Raw genomic sequence first — 8,221 nt, 5'->3', positions numbered from 1 at the left:
GGGAAAGAGAGCAGAGCCAAAAGCATGGCTCCGAGGTCCCTCGTCATTACTGAGCTTGGCACTGAGCCCGCCCCAGTGGAATCTTGTGACTCACTGGGTTCCTTGGCCAAAGAGGAAAGGAAAAGGGCAGGGCTCTGGGGGAGGGGCTGGAAACCCACTTTCCTTTTCCATGGCCCCTCTCCTTCCTGGTGACTCATTCTCTGTCTTTATTCTTGTCCAAGGGCCTAGGGCAGAGCAACAGGTGAGGAGATAGCAGCAGGCCTTACCCTCTGAGCCCTTTGGCTTCCTGGGAGGCAGGTGGCCTGGGGCTCTGCAGTGACTCTGACCTCCCTCACTTGTGACCCTGGGCAGACACTGCCTCTCTCTGGGCCTTGGTTTCCCATCTGTACTCAGATGCTCCCTAGAGGCCCTTTGATGCTCTTTTCTTTCTACAAAAGGGAGGCGAAGCTAAAAAGAGGCAGTGACATGCCTAAGGCTGCACAGCAGAACAGAGACCTGGGCCTCCTCTCGTCTCCCCGGGAGTCCAGTGCCACCTCTCCCCCACCTCCCCCTTCCCCAGCTGCTCTGGGTGCTCAGAATGGACCACTCTCCTCTGGAGGCTGAGCAGGGCCTCCTGGGAAGACAAAGACCCATTGTACTGTGCTCAACCCAGGTCTGCGGCCCACTACCCACCACCTGAGGCAGGGGGGCTCAGATGTTTGGGTCCCAGTTGACACCATAGCTAGGGCTGGGGGTCACTTGTGGGCCCCTGTGGTCAGCTGGACACATCCAGAGCTTGGAGCAGTGATACCTGGAGCTGAGTCTGAGATCCAGGCCAGGCCTGATGTTGTCCGTGTTGGGCCCTGTCGTGACATGTCGGGCTTCCTGGGGCCTGTTGGACTGTTGTTATCAAAGCACTGCCCGCAGGGCTGTGTGGTAAAGTGTGGCGCTGCCGTAGCATGCTGGAGCTTGTGGGAGATGAGATTTGGGGCCATGTGGAAGTCTGTTGTACTGAGCCGTGGAATGCTTTCCTGTTTGATTTTTCTCATTCATTCCACAAGTATTTATTGAGCATTTACTATGTGCCAGGCTCTATGCTAGATGCTGAGTGCTATGAAGCCATGCACATGGCATGGGAACCTGGAGTGATGTGATGGTCAAGGGAGTCTCAGAGAGGAGGTGGCATTTGAGCTGAGGCTGAAGGATGAGAAGGAGGCAGCCCTTCCTAGAGGGTGTTCCAGGAAGCCGGGCCAGCATGAGCAAGAGGCCGGGCACAAGTCGGTCTGTTTGAGACACAGAAGGAAGCCCAGAGTGGCCACTCTACAGTGAACGAGGGGGGCAGAGGAGCAGCTTGAGGCTGGGAGGTAGGCTGCGTGGCCCATCACGCAGGACCCTCAGGTTGTAGTTAGGAGCTTGAATTGTCTTCTGAGCACTAAAGAGATTTCAGCGTGGCAGTGAAATAATCTGATTCACGCGTGCAAAAACCCACTCTGCCTGCTCTGTAGAGAACAGATGACTACAAGGTAAGAGTGGAATCAGGGGGCCCAGGTAGGAGGCGATGGTGTGACCCAGGCTAGAGATGCTGAGGCCTGAACGAGGCTGGGGGCCGTGGAGATCATGAGAAGCAGGCTTGTTGGGGACCTATTGTGGACTTGCTGGAGGGTCAGAGGTGATGGGTGAGAGAGGGGAGGAATTGAGGAGGACTTCCGGGTTTCTACCTGGTGGGTTCAGGATGGTCCCAAGTTCTCTGCTGTTCCCCTTCCTGGAATCTGGGCAGGCTTGGGGACCAGCTGGACCCACAGAGACTGTGTGACCTAGGCTGGTTTCCAGCTCAGACTGGAAAAGCGGGAGGACAGAGCCTGGGGACACTCCTATCTCAGGAGCTGGGCAGAGAGGAGGAGAGGGTACAGTAGGCTGAGCAGGATTGGTCAGGGAGGAAGGGGGAGCCCAGGTGAGAGAGCTGTCAGGAAGCCAGGGGAAGACAGTGCTTCAAGACCTAGGAGGGGAGCTGCCCGCGTGGAATGCTGCGGAAAGGTCGCGTAAGCTGAGGACAGAGACGTGTCCACTAGACGTGGCAGCAAGGACCTCGGGGCAGCCTTGACAGAGCAGTCTTAGTGGAAGAATGAGGATGGAAGCTGAATGGCAGGGGTGGGGCTGCAAATAGGAGCCGATGAACCAGAGAGAACGACCACTGGCAACTTTTTAGAACGTTTTAATGCAAAGGGAAGCTGAGAAATGGGGCTTTGGCTGGAAGGAAATAAGGAGGGTGAAGGGAGAGTTTTGTCCAAATATGGATACTATAACATCGTATCTCTATGCTGGTGGCAAGGAGCTGGGGAGGAACTGATGATACAGAGAGAGGGGATTTCCCAGGATCAAAGTCCTTGCTAAAGTAAGAGAGAGGGGACCCGGAGCACAGGAGGAGAGAGCTGGCATTTGATCGGAGCAGGGACAGTCATCTGAGAGGCAGAAGAGGAGGTGGATTTGTAGAATCAGAGGGAAAAGCAAAGCTGAGGGAACCTCCTCTGATGGTCTCCATTTTGCCAATGGAGTGGAAGCAAGTTGCAGCCAAAGTGAGACAGGAAAAGAGGAGGGGACGGAGGATCAAGGATTAGATGTGAAATAGTTATCACAATCAAGCCCACTAAAGAAACAGAGTAGGATTTCCAGCAGTGCGGAGTGACCATTCGAAGTTGCTGACCATGAATTTGTAATGACCCTGGCCGGCCAGTCTGTTTGCTAGTGTGTTTTCTGCCATACACGGCAAGTGCCAAACGCGGGCCTTTTCCCAGGTAATCCTATTAAATCAATTGGCAGATGGGAAAGTCAAGACTCAGAAAGACTTTCTGGCTTGCCCAAGGTCAAACAGCTGGTAGGGGCAGAGCAGGACCTTGAGCCCAATCCCTGAAGCCTCTGCACATCCCAAAACTGTCCAAGGACTAAGTTGACTCTCACAGCCGGTGGTGTTCATGGCCGTCAGCTATGGGTGCAAGTGGGGAGATGCAGAAGAGAGAAACAGAGCTTTCCTTTTTCTGTTATATTTCTGTTTATTGGTGCTGGGGCCAGTTGAGTAGAAAGCGGCCCGGGTGCTGCTTCCTTGCAAGGTCTGTTTGGTGAGTAACGACACCATTTCTTCATCTCTATCTTTATCTAAATGACTAGCTTCTTTCAACCCTGGGCCAGGAGTGCAGAGATTTTTGGGGGGGATTAATGGCTCCCCCTCATCTCTTAATTATCTGCCCTCCTTCGACGCAGCATTACTTTCACTAAAGAGAGCTCCCCAGAGAACAGTAAGCTTGGTGTTATCATCAGCAAACATCTTAGAAAGCGGGTTCTGTCTTCCGGTGCCTATTTATAGAAACATTTCCACACCTTGCCTGGTGTTTCCAGGAATTCCTGATTTTCCCGGCCAGGAATATTAATAAATGGGTCTTGAAAAGTACAAGAGGCTCTTCCGTGGCTGCAAGCACATTGAACACTTTTGCCTTTTTTCACGGGCCCAGCCGCTCCGCGGCATGTAGGTATCTCCCCGGACCGGGGCACGAACCCGTGTCCCCCGCATCGGCAGGCGGACTCTCAACCACTGCGCCACCAGGGAAGCCCAACACTTTTGCCTTTTAATCCCTAAGCAGAAAGTAATAAAGCCCTAAAGGTTGGGTAAAACCCAATCTGATAGAAAGAGTCACTTTTAAGAGCTAGGTTCTCAGGGGGAAATGCTGTGATGTGACCCTAGTGGTTGTAATAGGTTGAATGGAGCCCGCCCAAAAGATATGTCCAAGTCCTAATTCCTAAAACCTGTGGCTGTAGCCTTATTTGGAAACAGAGTCTTTGCAGATAAAGATCTTGAGATGAGATCATCCTGAATATCTGTGGGAGGGGGCAGTTGGAGGTGTGCTAAATCTACTGACAAATGTCCGTATAAGAGACACACAGAAGAAGAGGAGGAAGCCATGTGACCATGGATGCAGCGATTGGAGTGATGCGGCCACAAGCCAAGGAACACGTGGAGCCACCAAAAGCTGGAGGAGGCAAGAAGCAGATTCTCCCCTTGAGCCTCCAGAGAGAGAATGGCCCTGCTGACACCTTGATTTTGAACTTCTGGCCTCCGGACTGTGAGAAAATACATTTCCTTTTTTTTTCTTTTTTTTTTTGTGGTACGTGGGCCTCTCACTGTTGTGGCCTCTCCCGTTGTGGAGCACAGGCTCCGGACACGCAGGCTCAGCGGCCATGGCTCACGGGCCCAGCTGCTCCGCGGCATGTGGGATCCTCCCGGACCAGGGCACGAACCCGTGTCCCCTGCATCGGCAGGCGGACTCTCAACCACTGCGCCACCAGGGAAGCCCCACATTTCCATTTTAAGCAGTCAAATCTGTGGCAGTTTGTTCCAGCAGCCCCAAGAAACTAATATAGTGGTCTTCCCTTTCTAGGCTCTGTGAGGCCTGAGATCTGTGGGTCAATCAGAATGGGCCAAATTCAAGTCTGTTTTTGGACAGAACCAGCACCAAGCAGCTCGTACTGGCAAAAGCAGAACAAACGGGCTCAGACAGAATTGACTTATCAAGAAGTGGTTCAAAGACTCATCGGCAGTGATAGAGTCTAACATCAAGGTTCAGAGCACAGACTTGGCAGCCAGATGGAGTAGGTTCAAATCCCGGCTCCACTTCTCAGGGACCAGGAAACCCGGGGCAGTTTTCTGAAGCTCTCTGTGCCTCAGTTCATCCACGTGTAAAATGAAGACACTAACAGCAGTCCCCACCTGCAGGGTAGTTGTAAGAATTATATGACTTAACGTAAAGCCCTTGGAACTGACCTTGCCAACATATCACAGGTGCAATATGAGTGTCTGCTATTATTACAATAACCCAAATCAAAACAGCCACAAATGAGCTCAGAATAGTCAAATAGATGCAGATGTGCTTATGCCTACACATAGTGAGTCAAACCAGTTAAAACTAGCTGAAACTAATGTAAACCTGCTCAAACCTCTTGGGTCAACCCTACAAAAACCAGATTAAAGTGGTCAAATAGGATTAGAGCAGGTCTGGAATCTGTACATGCGTTTGCACATGCAAAGGGTCTCTGTTCTCTGTGTGTGTCAGTTTGGATGGTAACAAACAGCCCCACACATCTCCCAGGGGTGAGAGTGATGCATAGGCAGAGGCCATGGAAGTAAGTCCACATCTAAGAGAGACCAAGACGTATTTCCCTGTCGGAAGCACAACCAACACCTGCTGAAAGAAACACTCAAATTACTTATCCTACGTCAAGCCTCAAATGTTCGGAACCAACCTCACATTAATTAGACAGAAGATGGGATATCTTGACCCAGGATCCCTAAGAATCTCCTGAAACTCAGGGGCAAAAAGTATAGTCAGAGTCCATGGAGATCTAGAAGGTTGTCAGAACCCAAGGCCACTCTCTCTTTGGCCCAGGGAGGGGAGGCAACTCCCTCAAGGCCAGTAGCTCAGTGAGCAGCAGGATGAGGGGCGGGAGACCCTCGGGAGGTTGGGAGTCTCAGGTGAGAGATCAAAAGTTAGAGGCCTTTGTGGGGCAGCTCACTCCAGTGGTCACAGGCGCTCCCCTGGCCCTTCACTGGCTCCATGCCTCCCCAGGGATGCTCTCTCCAGGGCATTTGTGGCACTCCGTGTCTGCTGCTGGAGGGGGCAGATGCTGGGGAGGGGCTGGGGGAGACACCTGGCTGGGGCTCAGGGCCTGCAGGGGAGCTGGAGCCTCTAAACTCAAGGCTGGGTGGGCAGCAGCCCTTCTGTAGTAACAACCAGAAGCTGGGGAGATAAGGAGAGGCCCGGGGAGAGTCTCTGTGATGACATGGCTGCTCGGGCACAGATGAGCTTGGGCAAAGAGAGGTCAAGGGCCTGGGTGGGAGTCAGGGGCCTTCAGTCCCTGTCCTGGCTCTGCCTCGGACATGCTGTGTGACATTGAACAAGTCGTCGCTCCATCTGGGCCTCACTAACCCATATCTGAAATGAGAGAGAGCTCTCCATGGTCACCGAGGGCCCCAAACTCATACACAAGACGGAGAGCTCATTCAGTCCAAACTTCTCATTTGCAACTGAAGGAATGGAGACTAGACAGAGGGAGGAGTTGGGCCACGGTCACATAGTGAGTGAGAGGGAAATGGAGGAAACTGTCATTTGTGGTCCACCTACTATGTGCTCAATAAACTCCCTCCACGAGGACTGCCCTTTCCTCCATTCCAGCCAGCACAAATGCCAGGAGCACCTTCTACAGGTGGGTCACTTGACATGGATTATCTTGTTTAATCCCCCAAGAATCCTCAGAGGTATTATCATCCCCATTTCACAGATGGGAAAACTGAGTTCCAGAGACATGATGCGCTCAGACACAGCTATTTGAATCCGTCTCTCCAGTTCCCCTTGGGCAGACGGGAGAATGAGGATGGAATGCCAGAGGTCAAGGGTGCCATGGAGAACATGCTCCAGGATCAACTTTTGGGGGAAAAACAAGGGAGCAGGCTCAGGCCCACAAAGTATCTAGAGAGGTAGAGCCCATTGACTCATTTTTTTTTTTTTTTTTTTTTTTTTGTTTTTTTTCCTTGCGTTATGCGGGCCTCTCACTGTTGTGGCCTCTCCCATTTGCGGAGCTGGCCTCTCCCGTTGCGGAGCACAGGCTCCGGACGCACAGGCTCAGTGGCCATGGCTCACGGGCCCAGCTGCTCCACAGCATGTGGGATCTTCCCAGACCGGGGCACGAACCCGTGTCCGCTGAATCGGCAGGCAGACTCTCAACCACTGCGCCACCAGGGAAGCCCCCATTGACTCATTTTATTTTTATCTTTATTTTTTTTGGCCACATCACACAGCTTGTGGGATCTTAGTTCCCCAACCAGGGATTGAACCTGGGCCCTCGGCAGTGAGAGCGTGGAGTCCTAAGCACTGGGCAGCCAGGGAATTCCCCCATTGACTTTTTTTTTTTTTTTTAAACAATTAGTTTAATTTGATTTTTCATTAATTAATACATTCTCATTGTTCCAAAAAAATGTATAAAAAGCATACAATAAAAAGTCTCACTCGGATGCATGTGCCTCATTTGCCCTATTCTGACTCCTTGTCCCCACTGCCTACAGGTCACCAGTTTTTATTAGTATCTGAGGTTTTCTGGCAGAGTTGCTTTATGCACGTACAAAAATGAATAAATGTTCATAACGCCCTTTTTACATAAAACGTAACAAACTATATATACTGTGCTGTACCTTTTCCCACTAGCCACACATCTTAGAGATTTTAATCAGCCAACAGAGCTTCTCGTTCTTTTATATCACTGCCTAATATTCTATTGTAGACTGAAATAATTCATTTAACCAATTCCCTATGGATGGACATTTGAGTCCTTTCTAGTTTTTCTTTTTGGTATTACGATAATGCTGCAATAAATAATCACGTACATACTTTGTTTAATACATGTTAAAGGTATACTCGCAGACTTAATTCCCAGCAGTGGATGGCTGGGTTGAAGGTACTGTATTTGTTTTCTGTGGCATAACAGTATCACAAACTCAGCAGCTTAAAATAACACCCTGAGAGTCTATAGGTCAGTCCTGCATGGTGTAGCAGGGTTCTCTGCTCAGGATGGAATCAAGGTGTTGGTGAGGCTTAGTCCTCATCTGGAGTCTCAGGGGGAAAATCGATTTCCAAGCTCACTCCTGTTGTTGGTAGAGATGGCTTCCTTGTGGTCTCTGGTTTCTTGCTGGCGATCAGCTGAGGGCCTCCCTCAGCTTCTGGAGGACACCTACATACACTACCATGTGGCTTCCTCCAAATGGCACAATGAATCCTTCTCATGCTTCAAATCTCTGACTTCTCCTGAGACCAGCTGGAGAAAATTCTCTGCATTTAACAGGCTCAGCTGATCAGGTCCAGCCCCCCCTCAGGGTAATCTCTCTTCCTTAAAATCCACTGATTTGGGACCTTACTTACATCTGCAAAATCTCTTTTGCCATAAAATGGAACATAATCATTGAGCCCCTATTTTAATCATATTTACCGATTCTGCCCACATGCAAAGGATCGCACAAAGTTGAAAGCCAAGGAGGGTCACCTTAGAATCCAGTCTAACACAGGGGTATTTGTAAATTGGATAGATATTGCCATCTGGTCCCCCATGGGTTCTCCCCTTCCCCAGCAACGCTGAGCATGCCTGCTTTTCCACAGTGTCACCTAAAGAACAATATCAAACTTCTGGATTTCTGCCAATCTGATAGGTG

The sequence above is a fragment of the Lipotes vexillifer genome, unplaced genomic scaffold, assembly GCF_000442215.2.
Source record: "Lipotes vexillifer unplaced genomic scaffold, Lipotes_vexillifer_v1.1 scaffold1261, whole genome shotgun sequence".
NCBI lineage: Eukaryota > Metazoa > Chordata > Mammalia > Artiodactyla > Lipotidae > Lipotes > Lipotes vexillifer.
The sequence above is the reverse complement of the archived record's forward strand: the minus strand, read 5'-3'. Positions refer to the sequence as shown.